We start from the raw sequence: 20,192 nt of genomic DNA, 5'->3' as shown, positions 1-20,192 counted from the left end.
GCACAACTTTTGGGGAGACTCACCCGAACACCGTCCGGGCAGGCCTGAGGTTAGTCTGTCGCGGTGTTTCCCCTGGACTCCGCCGAGGGTTTCTTCATCCTGGTCGGCCCTTTGCGAGTCCTGGCATCCGGAGACATTCCTGTCGACCCCGTGGAGAGGTCAGGCTGGAGCCTCGGAGCCCCAACACCCAAACACTGCCATGGAGGTCTCCTGCTTTGCCAAGCCTCGGGGACTGGTTTCTGACAACCGTGGGAATCACTGTGATAGCAGAAGCAGCTGGTGCTTCACACATGCGCATTGGCGGGGCCGACTGAGGCTCCGCTCCTGGGGATCAGGCTGCGTCCCCTTGAAACAATGGCGGCTGTGCGACTGCAGGGGCGCTCCTGCTGCAGCCTCAGCCACCGCTGGATCCGGGATCCAGTAGGGGGCGGCGTGAGAGAGGAGGCCGCAAGTGAATAGCGCCAAACCCTCAGGAGTCCTGTCTTCAGGACTTCCTTCAGCCGACTTCCACCAGTGGAGAGGGAGCTCAAGGGCACCTACTGGGGTCTCAGGACTCCTCTTCAGGTCTGATCTTGGACCCACCCGGTGAGAAAGGAGGGGGAGCTTCAGGGCGCCTGCTGGGGATCCTTCAGATCCGATTATGGACCCCTCCGGGTGAGAAAGGATGGGCTCACCACATCTGGTGAGGCAGGCAGGGCCTCGCTGCAGCACAGAATGACCCCATGGGCCTCAAGGCGCAGCGTCAGCTGAAAATTCACTGATCCGTGAGCCCTCTGGCTCCCTTCTCCTTTGAAAGAGCAGTGGCCTGCCCCGCATCTAAAAGTCCTGCAGCTTCTGCAAGCCGACACCGTTTTACAGAACCCGTGCAAGCACGGACAGGGGGGAATCCGAGGTGGAGACAATGCGACCACGCGTGGCACTGGCGTATCTCAGTGCAGGTGGTGTGAATGTGTGTCACCGGAGTCATCTGGGGCGATGTTGAAACAAACAGTGGTGTCCAGGCATGTGCCCAATGGAAGGGGTGAAAAAGTGACCCTTCCATCAATGCCAAGGAAAATCAAAGAACACCTGGGAACCAGGAGGTGGCCTGTGCCTGAGTCCAAGCCACATTTTGAAACATCTGCCAGAGGAGCAAAGAGGTTTCTGCAACATTCACCCCACCCCCAACCCTCCACCGTCCAGGTAGCCCTGATGCAACCTCCCCTGCCCCCATCCCCAGCCCCAGCCCCAGCCCCAGCCCAGTCGTTTTGGCTCCGTGACGTTCAATACGGCCAAAAGATCAAGGGAGTCCTTCCACCCAGGAGCAGAGGAGAGAATGTCCCTCAAGTATGAGACAGGAAGTGCAGAGGAAATGCGACACCACCTGTCCTAGAAGGCAAGGCCAGTCATGGTCGCCTAGCGCTCATTCTAGGCAATCCACCCACCCATGAGGGGAAACATGCAGAGCAAGGAAGCTTCCTTGTCTGAGACACATATGGAAGCCAAGAGCTCTAGGGTCATCAGACCTGCCCAGTCAAGCAGAAACAGGCTTGCAGAGAGAAACAATCACGACACAGGTCTCCAGGAAGTGTCTTCCTGACGGACTGGGAAGTCATCTTTGTTGAAGACATTCAGCCAGAGTGAGAGGCATCCAGGCCCCTGAGAAACAGGGGAGACAGAGCAAGAGGGAGGCCAGAGCAGAGGCCAGAGCCCAGGAGGATACAGCACCGTGCCACCGCCACGGGCATAAGGGGAGGGGTGCCACTAGGGTGGCTTGTCCACAGAGGCCAGCGTTCCAGTGACAGGGATTGTTGCCATCTCCCTTTAACGGCTTCCTCTTCCAGACTCTACCGTGATGTGGCTTCATTTCTCAGAGAAGAGCTGTGAAAAGATACAACCATCTTCTCTGACGTGGGTCGGCTCCTCTCCCGCAGGACAATGAGCTCCTGTGGGGATTTTGTCCTTGGCTGCAGTGTGGTCATCTTGATCCTAGAAAAGAGGCCGCTTAGGATGGGGATGAGATTTCAATTGCTCCGGGACCAACGCATCTCCTCACGTGGTCAAGGCCTTCACAGACCCAAAGTGGAACCGCGGCGAAAACGATTGACAACCAGCCACATGACCCAGGCAGAGACCTAAAAAGAGGCTCATGAAAGACAGACCAAAAATCAAGAAGTCGCTTTTTGGCGCACAGGGCACATTCTTCCGAAGTCACTCGCAGATGGGAACACACACACACACAATGACAGAGAGAGAGAAAGAAGCCCACAGAGAGTGAGAGACAGAGAGAAGAGAGAATGGGAGACACGCACACACACACACACACGTACACACACACACACAGTCATACAGCAGTGGCACAGAAGCATACACCCCCACGCAACTCCTGAGGCTGCGGGGTTCTGCTCTCTGCGAGAACGACCCTTGGATGAGAAAGCAGCCTAGCGACACGCAGGCCGACCTGTCCTCGAGATCACGGGGACAGGACTTTTGGGGAGACTCACCCGAACACCGTCCTGGCAGGCCTGAGGCTGGGATGCCGCGCTGGTTCCCCAGGTCTCTGCCTGTGGTTTCGTCATCATGGTCGGCCCTTTGCGACTCCTGGCATCCGGAGATGTTCCTGTCGACCGCGTGGAGAGGTCAGGCCGCAGCCTCGGAGCCCCGACACCCAAGCACTGCCACGGAGGGATCCGGCTTTGCCAAGCCTGGGGGACTGGTTTCTAAGACAACCGTGGGAATCACTGAAGGTAGAAGCTGCTGGCGCCTCGCGCATGCGCATTGGCGGGGCCAACTCGCGCTGGGCTCCTGGCAGTCAGGCTGCGCCCCCTTGAAACAATGGAGGCTGCGCGGCGGCAGGCGCGCTCCTGGTGTAACCTCGGCCGCGGCTGGATCCGGGATCCAGTAGGGGGCATCGTGGGAGAGGGGTCCGCGGGTGACCTAGGGCCAAACCCTCAGGAGTCCTGTCTTCAGGACCTCCTTGAGCCAACTTCCACTAGTGAAGAGAGAGCTCTAGGGCTCCTGCTGGAGTCTCAGGACTCCTCTTTGGATCGGATCTTGGACCCCTCTGGGTGAGAAAGGATGGGCTCACCACATCCGCTGACCAGGCAGGGCCTCGCTGCAGCACAGAATGTTCCCATGGGCCTCAAGACTGTAGTGTCAGCTGAAAATTCACTGACCCATGAGCCCTCTGCCTCCCTCCTCCTTTGAAAGAGCAGTGGCCTGCCCCGCTTCTAAAAGCCCAGGGGCTCCTGCAAGCTGATACCACTTTCCAGGACACAGGCAAACAGGGACGGGGCTATTCCGAGGTGGAACCAAGGCGACCACGCATGGCAGTGGCGTATCCCAGAGCAGATGATGTGGATGTGTGTCACTGAGGGCATATGGGGTGATGGCGAAACAACCAATGGTGTCCAGGCATGTACCCAGCTGAAGGGGGGTACAAGTGACCTTTCCATCAATGCCAAGCAAAATCAAAGAACACCTGGGATCCAGCAGGAGGCCAAAAGATTCAGGGAGTCAGTCTACCCAGGAGCAGAGGAGAGGACGTCCCTCAAGAATGAGACAGGAGATGCAGAGGAAATGCGACACCACAGCTGTCACAGAAGACAAGGCCAGCCATGGTCGTTTACCGTTGCTTCTAGGCAATCCACCCACCCATGAGGTGAAACATGGAGACCAAGGTAGCTTCCCTGTCTGAGACACATATGGAAGCTAAGAGCTCCAGGGTCATCAAACCTGCCCAATCAAGCAGAAACAGGTTTGGAGAGAGACACAATCATGAAATGGATGTCCACCAACTGACTCCATGATGGACTGGGAAGTGATCTTTGTTGAAGACATTCAGCCAGACCTAGAAGCTTCTAGGCCTCTCAGAAACAAGGGAGACAGAGTAAGAGGGAGGACAGAGCAGGGGCCAGAGCCCAGGCAGGATACAGCACTGTGCCACTGCCACGGGCATAAGGGGAGGGGTGCCAAACGGGTAACTTGTCCAGAGAGGCCACCATGACAGAGATTGTTGCCATCTCCCATTCTCAGCTTCCTCTTCAAGACTGTATCATGGTGTGGCTTCATTTCTCAGAGAAGAGCGGTGAAAAGATACAGCCATCTTCTTGGACGTGGGTCTGCTCCTCTCCTGCAGGAGAGTGAGCTCCTGTGGGGCTTTTATCCTTGGCTGGAGTGTGGTCATCTTGATCCTAGAAAAGAGGCCACTCAGGATGGGGATGAGATTTCAATTGCTCCAGGACCCACGCATCTCCTCACGTTGTAGAGGCCTTCACAAACCCAAAGTGGAACCGCCAGGAAAATGATTGACAACCGGCCACATGACCCAGGCAGAGATGCAGAAAGAGGCTCACCAAAGACCGGCCGACATGCAAGAAATCGCTTTCTGGCGCACAGGGCACATTCGTCCAAACACACACACGCACAATGGCACACACACACACATACACATACACACAAACTGACAGAGAGACGGAAAGAAGTAGACAGAGAGTGACAGCGAGAGAGGAGAGAATGGGACACACACACACACACACACACACACACAGTCATACAGAGGTGTCACGGAAACACCCCCACCTCAGCCCTCAGGCAACCCCTGAGGCTGCCGGGTTCTGCTCTCCACGCGAATGACCCTCGGGTGAGAGAGCAGCCCACGGACACACAGGCAGACCTGTCATCCAGATTACGGGGGAATGACTTTTGGAGAGACTCACCCGAACACCATCCGGTCAGGCCTGAGGATGGGATGCCGCTCTGCTTCCCCGGACTCTGCCTGTGGTTTCGCCATCCTGGTTGGCCCATTTCAAGTCCTGGCATCCGGAGACGTTCCTGTGGACCCCGTGGAGAAGTCAGGCCGGAGCCTCGGAGCCCCGACACCGAAGCCCTGCCACGGAGGGCTCCTGCTTTGCCAAGCCTCAGGGAGTGGTTTCTACCACAACCCTGGGAATCGCTGTGACGGGGAGAAGCAGCTCGCTCCTCGCGCATGCGCATTTACTGAGCCGAGTCCCGTAGCTCCTGGAAGTCAGGCTGAGGTCCCTTTAAACAATGGCAGCTGCGCGGAGGCAGTGGGGCTGTTCTTTCTGTAGCAGCGGTGGCGGCTGGATACGGGGCCCAGTATGGGGCGGCGTGGGAGAGGGGACCGCGGACGTCCAGTACCAAACCGTGTCACCTGGAGTGACTGGCTCTCCAAGGGCCAGCTGGCCATCGTATCCTGGAGATGGTCAACAAAGCTTTGACCCTGACCAGAAAGGAAAATGCTGGCAGTGCCCTGGACTGAGGACAACCAGGACATATCACGCTTACCTGGGAAGGGCCCATACACAAAGGCTCCTGGAGAAGCACAGGGCCTGTCACCAAGATGACCAACATCTGGGGATTGTGACCCTGGGGACTGGCTATGTGAGTGTACTGTGTGAGCTGCCCCAAAATGCCACCCAGAAAGTGGAAATGGCCCTGGAAAGCTGTAGCAGGGAAACCCCTCACTGGTGAGTTATTCTCCACCTGCCTCCCTCTGTTCCTGGCAACCCTGCCCCATCTCGATTTTCAACCCCAGCTGTGTCTGCCTGGAGGGTGGCATGGCCAGCGTTAGTATTTCCTTCTACAGCTCAGTGATGGGCTCCAGTAGCCCTCACCATGCCTCAGAACCTGAGACCCTTAGGGAAGGACAGGACATGCTGCAAACACAAACCCGGTGAGAGAGGGTCCTCTGGCCACAGAGGTCACAGGTAGGGGTCTACAGACTCCAGTTCTCAGTTCCTGACCAGGTTTCAACCATCAGCATGCTCTTTAACCTTATTATTTCTTGTCATTCCCATCTGTGACATGGGGAAGGCACCCACCTCAGAGGTTTTGTGAGCAACAAATGAATACGATTAAAGTGCCTTTCCTGGTGCTACACATAAAGCCAGGCATGAGTCCTTGTGCAGCTGCCCCACACGTCCAGGTCCCATAGGCTAGCTCAGACCACAGAGGTCACAGGTAGGGGTCTACAGACTCCAGTTCTCAGTTCCTGACCAGGTTTCAACCATCAGCATGCTCTTTAACCTTATTATTTCTTGTCATTCCCATCTGTGACATGGGGAAGGCACCCACCTCAGAGGTTTTGTGAGCAACAAATGAATACGATTAAAGTGCCTTTCCTGATGCTACACATAAAGCCAGGCATGAGTCCTTGTGCAGCTGCCCCACACGTCCAGGTCCCATAGGCTAGCTCAGACCCCAACGTTGGGCCAGTTCTCAACAGATGCCTGGATGCCAGGCCCCCTTGGAGATACTGGGACCCTGGCCTGGGCCTGGACAGAAGATCTTGCTGTGCCATTTGGAGACGACCGCATAGGTGAGGACTGGGGCCTATGTGGCCCTGTGAAGGGGTGTGCCCTAAGGCGGGGCTTGGGTGCCTCGCTGGGAGGGCACAGGATGGAAAGGCCGGCAGGTGAGACCCAAGGCCACTCTATACCACGTTTTGAACAAACCTGTCACTCTCCACCTGCAGACTCATCTCTGCATATTTAAGACACTATTGGGCCCTTAGTTAAAAAATGATATTTTGCTTGCATACTCAGCGTTCTCATCCAACATCAGTGGGGAATCAAAAATCTTTTATTTGGAAACAACAAGTAAGGGAAGCAATGTTGAAAATTTGTCATGGCTCCATAACCCACACCTCCTCTGGGGATTGATTATTTTCTTAAAATGCAACGTGTACTGTTAGTTTAAATCATCCCAACTGGATAACACTCTTTAAATCTTCAGTAAACCTTTGCGTTTAAACCACCTGCAGATGAGAGTAAATCTGTTAGGTGAGAGGAGAGTGAGCACTCAGTGGAGGTGAAATAAAATCGGGTAATAAGAACTTAGATTGTGGTCTCTTGACACCTCCCGCCCACCCCACCAGAATGTGACAGCTGAACAAGAAGACATGGCAGGCCTGGCCACAGTGCCCAGTGGGGCTGCCCACCCTAGCTCTTAGGAAACTGGATACTTGGGGCCAGTGGCCACCCAGGGCCTGTTGTCCACCTGGGTCCTAGGGGTAAACCTAAGACCTGTGTCCACCTGTGTCTTAGGAGTAGACCTAAGACCTGTATTTCCCCTGGGACCTGATGTCCACCTGAAGACTGGAGTTCACCTGTGCCCTACTGTCCAACTGGGGCCTGAGGTCACTAAGGTCGTAGGTATCACTCTGAGGCCTGGTGCCCACTTGTCCCTGATTTCTACCTGGATCCTGGGTATCCACCTGGAGCCATATACCCTTCATAAGCCTGGTTACCTTCCTGGGGCCTGAGCATCAACTGGGGGCCTAATGTACACCTGGAGTTCAGTGTCCACCTGGGGCCAGAGTTCTATGAGGAGCCTGGTCTTTACCTCGGGCCTGTCTCTCTCTCTCTGTGTGTAATCTCACTTTCTATGAATAGTTTTGAAAAATAACTTTCTGGGTTTTTTTTTTGTTATTGCTCTTACACAGTTAAATTTACATAAATGGACACATTGATTTGTTTCTGTCTTCTCATTTTTTCTTATCACCTTGCTTCAGTTGCTTTATTATTTCTATTCATCACCACTTAAAGGGCCAATCACAGGATACCAAAAACGACTTTATAAGGAACGGTGGTAAAGAAACATTGATTAAAAAATATGAAAATCTGTAACATAAGTATAATTAAAAGTATAATTTTGAAATTTTAATTTAAACAAGTGGGATAGGGAAATAGGTAGAAAATTAATTTTAACTAGCTCTTTGGTAAGCCAGCACAATAATATTGAAAATCAAAAGTAAAAAAGCTGAAAAGGATGTAAATAACACGGTCAATATCTTTATCTAAAAGTATACAAATGTACATTTGTATTTCATCATGTTTTCAAATGTAGGTCATGAATTAGACAACAAATGAGTAATCAATGTATTCTAAATCGTCAATATCATATTGTATTCCTCAAAGCCAGCAATAATTAAAATTTTCAGATATTTGGAAATCACTAAGACCATTATTAAGCAATCTTGAATTTAGAGAGAAAACAATAGGTGAATTATGAAAACAATGTAGTATAATGATAAATACCTTTAGATATGTAAGTTTTTGAGAATTCATTTAAACAGAAATTGGAGGCATATTTCTAACTTTAAGTACATTTTTAAGAAAAAACTGAAAATCTAATAAAACAACTAAATCATCCATCTGAAAACCTAGAAAAAGCATACAAGTAAACAAAAATCATAACAAATTTAAGTAACATAAACTAAGAAATAACAGAAGACAAAATATTAAAATAAGAAAATAATTTTTGATATTAGTAGCAATACCAATTAAGAACATAAGGTATGCAGATGAAACAGAATTTTGAAAAAGCTATTACTAGAGATGTAACATAGATAAAAAATGTGGCCTTCAAATAGCAAGAAAAAATGTTTATCCTGGTTCCTTTCACAAATTCCTCCAAACTCTCAAAGATACACAGAAAGCAACAAATATGAGCAAATGGAAAATAGAAAAGCACGACAAACTAGACCTGTTCATTTCACACACTCCTATTAGGTTGGTGTAAAAGTTATTGCAGTTTTTGCCATTAAAAGTAATGTCAAAAACAGCAATAATTTTCACACCAACCTAATAACAATCTTTTGTTTATAATTTGCCTTTTTCTGCATATGGGACTAATCCAAGTATTTAGTTTCCATATGGGCATTATGATCGGCATGGGTTTGTGGGTGGTGGATATATAGTGTTGGCACAATTTGCTATGTAGGGTTTGCTCTTAGACATCCAGATAGAGTTACCAGGCAGTAGCCTATCTATTCTCTGAGTCTGGAGGTCTGAGAACAGGGTGGGTAGGAGAATATAGTGAGAACTCTGTGAGGAATTAGAGATATGGGGGTTACACTCTTGACCTACGTGTAGCCAGCAAGCCCTATTCAATGTGCTGAGTTTAGAGAAAGGCTCAGACAAGGGCCTAGAGCATGGGCAGGAGAATCTGCAAGCTTCCCAGGGTTCTGCCTGGGCCAGGGCCATGCCCAGCACAGCCTTGAAAGGACAGAACTGGGGTCCTGCAGTCCACCTCTGTGGGCACCTGGAATTACGACCATCCCACCTGCCCTAGTGTAGACAGGGGCTACAGGAGATGAAGCCTCCGTTTTCTCCTGTATATAATGTGAGGTGCTTAGAGCATGAAACCGTAGGGTTCCACATGCTCTGATAGTGCTTGTTGACCTTGGTTTTTTATGAATGACCCCGTGTTTGCTGAGACACTTGAAAAAAGCTATTCACTCTGGGGGTCCTTCAGAGCAGAGAGAGGCTCGGTGGTTCGGGTGGATGAGGATTTGTGATAGGACAGAATGTGCCCAGGCACTGGACCCTGTGTCAAAAGTCCCGGAACACGATCAAACCTCATTTGGAAGTTGGGGGAAATTGCTGCCCTGGCTGTGGTGAGGACGCCTCGAGAGTGAACTGCACATCCCAGGAACTGGAGGCAAAGAAGGGACAAAAGAGACTGCTGAGGTCCTTCTTACTGCCCTTGGAGCCTGCAGATCCTGCTCCTTTGCCTCCTGGGACCCTAGAGAGCCACTGACTTGAGGAATCCTAAATGCAGGTCCCTGTTTTGTTCTGTGATGCTCCTGCCTGAGGCTGCAGTGCTGATGCTCGCTACGGGGTGGGTGGGAGGACAGTGTTCTGTGTTCCTGGTGCCCACTGAGCTGTTCTCATGCATCTGGAGCCAGGGGAGAGTCATGCTGAGGTCACGCAGTTCCTGTTCTTATGAATGATCTCCACATTATGAGGTGGCCAGAAGCAAGAAGAGGCATTTGACATCCTCCCATTTATTCACTCAGCAACTCTGCCCTTAGCATTAGTCCTGTGTGCCAGGTGCCCTGGTGGGCCCAGCATACGGTACTGAAAATGTCCACGTGGTCCCTACCCCCAGGGGCCACAGTCTGAGGACAGGTAGACATCAAGCCCCAAGTTGATACCTAGGTGTCCGGTGGACATCATGCCCCAGATGGACACCCTGGCCAGAGGTACACTTCAGGTCCCAAATGGAAATTCAGCCATAGGTGGATATCTGGCAGCAGGTGGATAGCCAGTCCCAGGTGGACATCAGGCTCCAGGTTGACATCAGTCCCCAAGAGGATATCTAGGCCCCAGGTGGATGCCCATTGCATACTTGTAAATTGTCAAGACTGTTTTTTTTTTAAAGCAAGTGAGAGCTATCATAAAACATGATAATTTTTAGTAGATTTTGAATATTCCTAAACTCCATGAGAAATCATAATAAATACTTTAAAAATCAGCGTGTATATGGAATGAGTATTTTTAAATGTATCTTTCATGTTAAAAGATTTAGAATAAAATGTTACAAAAGTTATCTGTGTTATTCATAGAAAATGTAGACAATGAAAAGAATCAGAGACTAAAAATACCTATATTCTTGGCTATGAGATAATCGCTGCTATGGCACATTCCTTCTAACCTTATTGTCGTAGATTTTTTATACCTAATATTGATTTTATGCCACACATTTCATTACATATGCAATGGAGTATTACTTATTCATTACTAAATCACAAAGAGTTTGATTGATTGTGTGTATATTTAAAAAGGCAAAGGAGAAAGATAAATTTACATAATTCAGGTTTTTCCACTTAGCATTTTATCAATAAACATATGTGGTTGAGAGCATATGCATGAGAGATTTGGTTCTGCATTTATTTCGGATGGTCTCATGTCCTATGTGCTTATCACTAAATATGATTCTATTGTAAACTATATGCATTTATTTTTACATATGTCCTTAAAGGAACAAAAACATTTACCTTTGATGTTAAAGCAAATAAACAACAACAATCTGTTCTAATGCCAGAGGAACAGCAAACTGAGGGTGATTGTAAAATTATATATATGAATACATCACTTTAGAGGCCACTTAATTTTTTTCCAAGGGGATCTTTGACTATATGTCATTTGTATTTTATTTAATGATTTTATAATTTAACCCCTAAATTATAAATCTAGAATTTAGAAAGTATATTTCCTTGCTGGATTACATTTTTGGAAATATTATTTTATATGTGTACAAATATTACAAGTCATTGTAGACACTGGAAAAGTATATTATTATTTAAAGGCAATAAAGTTTCTACAATAAACTGGTATACCAAATAAAATTGTTGGTGCATTTTTTCCAGTAGATTTTGTACATATTACATATTTAACCTTTTTTATTCAGCACATAATTTTTGAGTATTTACTAAGTGTCTGCATTACGAACTGTGTTTAAAGAGTGAAATAACAGACATGGCCTCGAACATTAAAAATTAAAGTTAGGTCCCCTATTTATATATTTAAAAATGGTAATTATGAAAACTTGTTGAGATTTTTACCTAGATAACATTACAATAATACGCTTGATGTTAATATTTGCAAGTGAGCAAAAAAGAAAATAAAAAGATGGTTTAATTCATTCAATGTACACTTTAAAATTGCAGAAAATAGTCAAGTTTCTTTGCTTTGCAATTCAATGTCTATGTGTTTTTCTCTGCAACTTGGCTTTTGTGGAGTGAGAGAAACAATTATTCTTCCAGCCCAATAAAGGCAGAAGAGTAACAATAAATCTAATATTTTAAATGCTGATCAAAAGATAGTAAACATATTATTTCAGAATACTGAGATCAATAAGTTGATCTACAAAAAAAAGCCAAACTGACAGTATAACTGAATAAGAAAAGGCCCAAAAGAGACAAAATACTTTTTGTTTTGTTACCTCGGTATGACACAACTTACCCTAACTATAAAGACCCTACATTACCAAGATGGGTGGCTTATAATATGGAGAGTAAACAAAGTCATTTCACTTTTAGCATTTTTATTTCTCTAAGAATAAAATGTGTATGAGGAATTTATAAAAAAAATTGACACTATATGTTAATACTGCAATGAGCACTTTTCGAGAAAAGACTTTTTTACTCTCTTACCAACATGATGTTAGCAGTATTTATTTTCTCCAGAAATAATGCGGCAATAAAAATATCAGTATGTGGGTAAAATTAGTGTAGTTTCTTAAAGAAATGAGTTAGACCACAGGCTAATTATGTGTATTTCACTGGTATTTGAATGCCTACAATCATATTCTTTATAAGGCACAGAGAAGATTTTCCAAAAAAACAAATATGCAAACCTGAAAAGTAATTACCACTTGGTAGTGACAATATGGATAGGGTGAAGGGCGTCATCAGGAAGCAATGAAAAAGATACATTTGCAGTTAAATTTGAAAACCATGATGTTTAACACATATGGTAATAAAAAATACTTTCTCCTGTTTCAAAATTATTATAGACTTCAAGATAGAAGCTAAAATATCTAGGGATAATGATATGGTTAATCACAAATTAAAAATTAAAGGATATTTTGAGTATTATAAGTTAAGAATGAGATCTTATTACCCAATGAAAAGGGAATAATTCATTATGCTCCATCTCCATTGAATTAAAAGGCCCCATAACCTGGGTAATTTAAAAGTTTAATTTGACTTAAAAGTCTTGTTTTGTTCATCAAGCTGAAGGGTTTGCTCTCAGAAATATTCTAGGATTGCATATCCCCAACTCTGTATGAAGTATACAAAGAATGTTATAAGGGCCACAATCTAAATGTTATTATGTAAATAATTTAGTACCATTTCATTTGCCTTTGTAGATTTAAATATGTAAATGGCTTTCTCATATTAGGAAACATCATTTTTCAAAACCCAGATAAACATAATATATTGCAGGAGAATAATTATTTATTTATTTAAAAAGAAATGCTGGATGCTAAGTCCAAAAGACATAAATTATTTTATACTAATAACTACTAACATTTTATTCATTAACACATAAAAGTCAAAGATTTTAAAATAATCTTTAAATGATTAGCAACATGTTGATCTTTTTCTTTTTTCATAAACCTTTTTGAGTCTTACAAATACTAAATTATACAAGCAATATTAAATATTAAATTCAATGAACTTGAATTAAAATATTCAAATTTACTAGAATATGGACATGGGAAAAATGAAAGTAAACAGAAGCATAAAGCAGCATATGTAAAATTAAGAAAGCTACTGAGAGTGTTTAAAGTACATATTCATCTGTAGTCTAACTTCTGCCATAAATAAGGTGTCTTCTCAGTAAAACACAAACTGTTCATGAAGGGAAAAAGCATGTTGTATTAGGGAATATTCAACATAATTTTTTTAGTACTAACTTGTGCCTTGAATTTTATTTGATTTTGTGTTATAAACTTATGCACTTGATAATTTCTTTTTTCTTAAAAAAAGTATTTACAACTCTATTCAAAAGCAGTTTTTTTTTTTGTTTTTTTTTTTTTGAGACAGAGTTTCGCTCTTATCACCTAGGATGGAGTGCAATGGTGTGATCTTGGCTCACAGCAACCTTTGCCTCCCTGATTCAGGCGATTCTCTTGCCTCAGCCTCCTGAGTAGCTAGGACTACAAGCATGCACCGACATGCCTGGCTAATTTTGTTTTTAGTAGAAATGGGGTTTTGCCATGTTGGCCAGGCTAGTCTCGAACTCCTGACCTCAGGTAATCCACCCACCTTGGCCTCCCAAAGTGCTGGGATTACAGGCAAGAGCCACCATGCCAGGCCTCAAAAGCAGTTTTTAAAAGCAAACACAATATAACACCAAAGTTGATGAATCTATGCTCACTGAATTTTGCCAGGTTTAAAAAATTATTTACAGAATACTGCATCAAAAATAAGGCAATAACCCAAAATATACCATTAAAGATGTATTCACTCCTACAACTAGAAAGAACTAATCTATCTGGTAGCAAATAATACTTCATTCAGTTTCAGCATGTCTGAAATCTTTTTTTTTTTTTTTTTTTTTTGAGACGGAGTCATGCTCTGTCACCCAGGCTGGAGTGCAGTGGCACGATCTCAGCTCACTGCAAGTTCTTCCTCCTGGGTTCAGACATTCTCCTGCCTCAGCCTCCCATGTAGCTGGATTACAGGTGCCCGCCACCAAACCTGGCTACTTTTTTTGTGTTTTTGGTAGAGATGGGGTTTCACCGTGTTAGCTAGGATGGTCTCGATCCCCTGATCTCGTGATCTACCCACCTCGGCCTCCCAAAGTGCTGGAATTACAGGCGTGAGTCACCAAGCTCGGCCTCAGCATGTCTGAAATCTTTAAGGAAAAAAGTGATAAAACGTGACCCTCATTCTTCATTACACTCTTAGAACACTTGAGGGAAAATAATTTCCAAAGCACAAATTGGTAAAGAGGTGTAATCTTTCAAAAAGATATTCAGTGTTCAAAATCCAAGAATGCAATATCAGGCTGGGCGCAGTGGCTTATGCCTGTAATCCCAGTACTTTGGGAGGCCAAGGTGGGTCGATCACCTGAGATCAGGAGTTTGAGACCAGCCTGGACAACACGGTGAAACCCCGACCCTACTAAAAATACAAAAATTAGTGAGGCGTGGTGGTGTGCACCTGTAGTCCTAGCTGCCTGGGGAGCTGAGGCAGGAGAATTGCTTGAACCTGGGAGTTGGAGGTTGCAGTGAACCAAGATCATGCCACTGCACTCCAGCCTGGGTGACAGAATGAGATTCCATCTCAGAAAAAAAGAAAGAATGTAGTGTCGGTATACACAGCTAATATACTGAATGAAAGAAATAGAATAATTTGAAGAGCTATCTTGACGAAAAAGGAGTCATGAGGAAAGTTGTATTCATGTCTCTGAATGAAGGAAATTGCAATGTGAGAAATTAGTACTATGACAACTATACTAAAAGCTTATTGCTAACATGTGTTGAGTTATTAACGTGTGTTAGGCAGAGTACCATACAATTTAAATGTGTTATCTCATTTATTGTAGGTAAAATGTAATTTTGAACTCTGGGATTATAAATGAATTAACTGGAATAAACTTCTATTTAAGTGGTCATCTATAAATTGGTATCTAGGAACAGGGTGATACAGTGCCCAAGTTTTCTAAGTATTCTTACTAACAGTTGTTTTTCTTGGATATTGCTCTTTTTTGGTCATTTTGATTTTTTTTATTTTAGAAAACTAATAAATTCACTCTTCTTGGTGCTGACACTTGGGTTTCATAGAAGAAAAAGTAGTTAAATTCTGTACTTTTAATTTTATTTCATTTTTTCTCTTTTAAAATTATTTTTAATTGGCATGTAATAATTGTACAGGTTTATGGGTTACAGAGTGATATTTTGATATATTTATGCAATGTGTAATGATCAAGTCAGAGTCATTAGAATATCCATTACCTAAATCATTTATTATTTCTTTGCAGGAGAATATTAAAAATCTTTTCTTCTAGTTATTTGAAAACACACAATAAATTCCCTTTAACTACAGTCACCCTGCAGTGCGGTAGAGAACTATAACTTATTCCTTCTCTCCAGCTGTAATTTTGTATGTGTTAACCAAATTTTTCTTATACTCCCCTTTCTCTTTCCTGTATATGGTAACCAATACTCTGCTATCTAAGCTTCCATACATGAGAACATGTAGTTATGTGCTGTTTATTTCTCTCTTTTTTTTTTTTTTTTTGAGACAGAGTCTTGCTCTTTCTCCCAGGCCAGACTGCAGTGGCGCTATCTTGGCTCACTGCAAGCTCCGCCTCCCGGGTTCAAGCCATTCTCCTGCCTGAGCCTCCCGAGTAGCTGGGACTACAGGTGCCTGCCACCTCGCCCGGCTAATTTTTTTTTGTATTTGTTGTAGAGACGGGGTTTCACTGTGTTAGCCAGGATGGTCTCGATCTCCTGACCTCGTGATCCGCCTGTCTTGGCCTCCCAAAGTGCTGGGATTACAGGCATGAGTCCCCGCTCCTGGCCTGTGGTGTTTATTTTTCTATGCCAGGCTTATTTCACCTAAGCTAATGCCCTCCAGTTGCATTCATGTTGCCACAAATGACAGGATTTTGTTCTTTATTATAACTCAATAGTATTCCATTATATAGGTATGTTACATTTTCTTTATTCATTCATCTGTTGATGGACACTTATGTTGATTCTATATCTTGGCTATTGTGAATAGTGCTGTAATAAACATGGGGGTGCAGGTAACCCTTTGATATATTGATTTTCTTTCCTTTGGATATATATTGAAAACCATACGATTAAATCAATAAACACAATGAAAGCATTTGGCAAAATTAAACATTCTTACATGACAAAAGCCTCTCAACAATTTAGTATAGAAAACATATGCTTCAACACAAAAGGGCATAAAGACAAACCCACAGCTAAGATCATACTGAATATGGAAAAGGTGAAAAATGAAAACTGGAGCAAGAAAAGGAGGCCCACTTTCACCACTCATATTTCACATACTGAAAGTCTTAGCCAGGGCAATTCAGTTAGAGAAAGAAATAAAGGGTGTCTGAATTGGAAAGGAGACAGTCAAATTGTCCCTGTTTGCAGACAATGTGATTTCATACACAGAAAAAACTAAAGACTCTACCAAAAACTTCTTAGAGTGATAAATGAATTTAATAAATTTAATAAAGTTGCAGGATATAAAATCAACATACAAAAAACAGTAGCATTTCTATATGTTGCTAGTAAACTAGCTGAAAAAAAATTCAGGAAGCTATTTCTTTTACAATAGCTACAAAAATGTAGCTATTGTAGAAATAAACTTAACCGAGGAAGTAAAAGATTTCTACAACAAAAATTACAAACATCAATGAAAGAAATTAAAGAAAACACAGAAAAGGAAAGACATCCAGGTTTATGGACTGAAATAATTAATATTCTAAAATGACTCACTATCCTACGTGATTTACAAATTCAGTATAATCACTAGCTTGTATTTTCAAAAGCACCTTAGCTGCATATTCTTAAGTCATTCAAATGACAATGCCTGGATTTAAGTGTAAGAGGTATTTTTATATCTATTTTATATTGGGCACAATATAGTGTGCTCGACCTCAAATTTGCTCAAAGATTGGAGCAGGTGCTGACAGCGAGGAGAACCCAGACAGTGGGCGCAGGCTTGAAAGGCTCCAGCTGTACCTGGGAGGGTGGGGCTCCTGCCTTCTCCTGGCTCCCAAGAGCACAGGACTGCCTGGGTCGCAGACCCTCCTTGGGCAGCTGCAGTTGCGCCTGGGGAGTTACTGCCCTGGCAATTTGGAAGGGGCTGGGCTCCCACTTGTCCCCAGCTCCCACTGGCTCCATAGAGTGTGCAGCCCTGGCCGTGACTCCTCTCTGCGTTTTCCCTGCAGTAGTGCACGGGCGAGGTGCAGGTGGCATGGGGGCCCTGGCTAATGCCGCACAAATGAACCTGATGCTCCTGGGGCCAATCCTGCAAGACCCGGCTGCCAGCGCTGATGGGCTCCCAGATGTGGTGGGAAGCGAAGTTGAGGCCACCATGGAGGGTCTGCACCTGGGAGTGGGTCCTGCCCAGCCATTAGGGGGCGGCTCAGTCAGATGCCTTGGGACACAGGGAACGGGGACCTACCACCGCCACTGCTGCTCCTGCTGCTGCTCCTGAAAACACTGCCCGTGAGGCCCAAGTGCTACTGACATGATGGCAACTGCCACTCCAGATGGCCAGCCGCTCCCATCAATAGTGTCCATATCTGGGAAGAAAAGTCAGGAAATAAATTATTGGTCAATAAAAATAATAGCAATAATAGTCCATGTTAAATTGACTGATCAACAGTGTTTGCTTTTGTTTAGGATTTTATTTTTTGCTTCATATTTATTAAACACATTTTATTTTATTGAGAACAAAATGTTAGATTTTTGGAAATTCATTTAGTACTTGTAAGTGTACTCTAGCAATGAAATTCTTAGCCAAACAGTTTAGACTCTAGTTAATATTTTATTGGTCAGAAATATTGTGTAATTTTAAAAATCTTGGTATATGTCTACATATGTTTAGTTGCAATTTAACTTTACCTACAGTCAGGTTTAATAGCTATCCTTTTATGAAAGGATGATATCTTACCCTTTGTAGATCCACAGTGCCTATCAACAATGTTTACTTGCAACATGTTGACAACTAACAGAAGCAAGGTATTAATTTGCTAATAACTTATTATCCTGGGGGACAGTACTATTCATTCCCAGGCACTTAAATTTCTACCAAGACACATTTATATATAGCTGGAAAGAAATTAAAGAAAGCACAAAAAAGGAAAGACATCCAGGACTGTATTATTTTTATTAATTAATTATTAAATTAATGTTTCAATTATCTTGAGTGCTTTCTCATATGAGATTTGTCTGGAATAGTAACATACCAGGACTTCTGCTTTGGAATTTCCTTTTTTCTGAATTTCTTTTTTTTGTGTGACAACTTAGCATTTTTTTAATATCTTTCTAAGTTGATACTGTTTTATTATTTCCTTCAAGAATTGAGAATGTACTTACATATTGAGCATACGAAATTTCCCATTATATCAAATCTTTATTCATTACAAAATTCAAATAAGCTAATAGATCCTAATGTTGCCATTGTTTGCATTTTCCTCTAGCCTAAAATTATTTTTATTTCAATTTTTGGAAAAGTATAACTCTTGTTTAATATCATCTCCCAACTCAAAACCAGATAAATAAAGCAATAAAGAAAACAGAGGCCAGGCACAGTGGCTCATGCCTGTAATCCCAGCACTTTGGGAGACCAGGAATAGTTGATCACTTGAGCCCAGGAGTTCAAGACCAGCCTGAGTAATATAACAAAACCCTATCTCTACTAAAAATACAAAAATTAGCCACGTGTGCTGGTGCATGCCTGTAGTCCCAGCTACTTGGGAGGCTGAGGGACAAGAATCACTTGAACTTGGGAGGCAAAGGTTACAGTGAGTGGAGCTGGTGCCACTGTCCTCCAGCTTGGGTGGCAGAGCCAGACCTTTTCTCTGAAAAAAAAAAAAGAAAAGAGAAAAAAAGTTTCCTAATTAGTAAAGATAGTTTATAGACAAGATCAATAATAAACAAGATGTTTATGAATAGCCACAATTGCATAAGTTGGAAAACAATCATTTAGATAAAGTTCTGGTGGTGTTGTATGTGCCTGTATGTGTGATAACATTTATCTATTAATCTTAATGTCATGCAAGGACAGTATCTTGATTTCTGCACTCCAAATTATTTCTTATTAGTAAATAAAAAATAAGTTTATCAGCTAGCAAATATTGCTTAAAAACTTGAAACACAAAAACATTGATATTATATGTATATATTTGTCAACACATAAAATATTCTGCATTTGTCATTTGCTCAAGTCTGAATGCTTTGGTTAGAAAAAAAGCTTCTAAATTTTATTTCTAGAAGATCACAATCTAAATTTCATATTCCCAAAGTTAATAAACAAACATAGTTGATAATTTTTCACAGCTGAAAGATAGGCATTATGATATATAAAATAGAAAAAAGTGAAGATTTATGTGGTTTAGCTGAGTCAATGAGTCAAAAATGTGGAATGCTGAAAAAAATAATGAAGTATTTTATCCCATTCATAGCAGCACTTCTTCAAATTATAATTTTCAGAGATGATCATAGTACATTCAAAATTAATTTTTAAATTTTGGTAACTGCTTTAATAAGGGTGATTGAGAAACTGCAGTGTATTAAGAATATAATAGTAGGGAACTAGGAACATCAGCCCTGACTCAGATTTCACCCGTAACTACTGAAAATGATAAAGAGAGGTTGGGGTGACATGATTCATATATTTGAATGTCTATCATGCTGAAAATTTCATTTTATTTTAATTTCTTAATTGAAGGATAAAATTTTATGTATTTATTTTGTACAACATGATATTTTGAGGTATATTTACGTTGTGAGGTGACTAAATCTAGCTAATTAGCATATGTATTACCTTATATGGTTATGAATTTTGTGGTAATTAACATCCAAAATATATAAGAAATTCAAACAACTCAATAGCAAGAAGGCAAATGAACTGATTAAAATATAAGCAAAAGATCTGAGCAGACATTTCTCAAAAGAAGACATACAAATGGCCAAGTAGGCATATGCAAAAAATGTTCAACATCACAATTATTATGGAAATGCAAACTACAGCTCCACTCTGCTGTCATCTCACACCTATTATAATGGTTATTATCAAAAATACAAGAATTAAACGTGTTGATCAGGGTGTGGAGACCAGGGAACCCTTGTACACTATTGGTGGGAATATATTCACTTCGTGTAAAAGTAATTGCAGTTTTGCCATTACATTCAATGCA

Source organism: Pongo abelii, chromosome 19, assembly GCF_028885655.2.
Source record: "Pongo abelii isolate AG06213 chromosome 19, NHGRI_mPonAbe1-v2.0_pri, whole genome shotgun sequence".
NCBI classification, from domain to species: domain Eukaryota; kingdom Metazoa; phylum Chordata; class Mammalia; order Primates; family Hominidae; genus Pongo; species Pongo abelii.
Note: the sequence above shows the minus strand (reverse complement) of the source record.